Source organism: Cariama cristata, unplaced genomic scaffold (genome assembly GCF_000690535.1).
Source record: "Cariama cristata isolate BGI_N322 unplaced genomic scaffold, ASM69053v1 scaffold2920, whole genome shotgun sequence".
NCBI classification, from domain to species: domain Eukaryota; kingdom Metazoa; phylum Chordata; class Aves; order Cariamiformes; family Cariamidae; genus Cariama; species Cariama cristata.
The window spans coordinates 17196-19415 of NW_009595071.1; positions in this window are offsets into that span (position 1 = coordinate 17196).

The window sequence follows — 2220 nt, forward strand, 5'->3', positions numbered from 1 at the left end:
TTTTCTCTGAATAAGGCCTATTCTAAAAACTCTTCGGTTTTCTGTACCAAGTAGAATATTATGCATCCTTCCTGTGTTAATTTAAAAGTTGTGTGTTTATATTAGTTTTCTTTGGTTTATCTTTTTGCTTCACTTATTAAAGCTTTTGGAAATAAAAGTACACATCCTTTTTAGTTCCTCATGGTTTATTGCACATTACCAACTGGAGTGCCTCATACAAACTAGGGAATCTTTTGAAATGAACAGAAAGATTTAATCCAGGCACTGATAATCCAAGGAAATCTTACAAATCAGTAGGCTTCATTTTTATATAATCTGTGTTATGATTATTTTTAAAGAAAAGAACGTACATAATATCCTTTTGAAGCAAAACTACCAAAACCATGATACATCTTTTAGCAGAAGAAAAATTGTAGTATTAATTGATTCACTGGTATTCTCATGATAAACAGAGTTGTAATCTGCCTTTCACATTTGTCATTACAAATCTTACCTAAATTCTGAGAACAGGAATGAAAACTTAAAGAGTTTTTTTTAAAGGCTTTACAGGGTCAAATAAATGTGACTATCCCATAACTGTTCATGATTTACACTGATCAAATCTTCTTTTAGACTCAAAACTCAAAAGGCACAGTTGGTCATCAGAAGGAGCTCCAAGGGGTATCTTCTGCTAATTTTTAAAATGGAAAATCTGACAGGAAACATGTAATTTTCCTTTATCCTTGTAGTTCACTCCTTCCTTCCTCTCATGTATCTATCTCTGCTCTTATTTATAGCCTTATTGATTTGTCAAAATGTTACTAGATGAGCTAATTTTTCATTCTGTTTTTTAAAAAAAGTCCGAGAAAAAACACATTTTCTTCTTGCTCAGTTGTTCCTGCACTGTATTTGAGTTTTATCCTTGCCTTGCCTGTCATTGTGTTCTCTTTTCTCAGGGCATCCCTATTTCAGTATGTTTTGTTAAGCTCGTTTATTCTGCCCGTCCACAGTGGACCCTTATCAGTTTGTATACCCTTTCACTAACTCATGCATATCTTATCAGAGGTCTCTCACCTTCCAGTTTTCTGAACTTAGTTTCTCTTTTGTTTGGTGCCCCTTCTTCACTTTCAGTCTCTGTTTCTATCTGTTCCCCTCTCTGTCCTTCCTAACTCCTCTCAGCCCTCAGCTTCTGTGCTAGTCATAATATTCCAGTTTTCTCCGCTCTTTTTTTTTTTTTAGCTCTTATTTGATATATGCAGCTTCCACAGCATCCTTGAGCAGGGAACTGAAGACTTAAAATAAGATGGATTGTTGCATTGATCCCAACACCCTGTAGGTGTGGCAGTCCACCTAGAGCATGGTCAGTGCAACCTCACTAAACCTAGGTAACTTAGACTAAAAAGTCTCTGCTGAGCATGCGTGACATCAGGCATACTTGATTAAAAAAAACCTAAATAGATTTTCATAGGAATAGTTAGATGAATGTATTTAATTAGAGGACCATCTTCTATTATGTCTCATAACCTGCTTTTAAATCACTCATGTGATGGAATGCTTTCATACAAAAGAAGAACCACACACAAGCAGGTTTGTTTCTTATACAGTTACAGTTCAGCCAAAATATTTTTAAGATCTCGATCTTGAAAGCAGTTAAAAACGTTGATCTTTTAACGGAATGTGCCTAGATGAGTTTATAAGACAGTGCACTCCTGTCTGTAGCAAAACAGAAAACTTATATTAATTTAAATTCAATATAATACATATTCATAAGGAAATTCTGAATGTAATAACTATTTCTCTCACTTTGTAACTACATTTTTCTTTCATCTTAATATTTAAGTGACTGACAATATCCTGATGTGATTTTTACTAAATAGAATAAATATAACATAATGCTGCATTTTCTAAAGCTTCCGATTTTTAATGGCAGTTAAATGATTGCTGTACCGGTATCTTGTATTTAGACAATCAGCCTTAGTCTGCTCCTTTGGCTTCGATAGAAACCTCTTTGATTTCATTTTATGTATCCTTTCTGTTTAAGACCACATTGTGTTATTTTTTAAAAAACTTAAAGTCTACTTGTCTACATAGAAGACTAAATTGTGCTATAAGCTCTGTAGAGGTGTCCTCAACCTCCTACTTAAGTCCATAAGAGCTCTGAGGGTGCAAAGGCAGAATATAGATATGAAGTGATTGAAGTTTAAGCTTAAACATTCGTCATCCTTGTCCTCAACTGCAGAA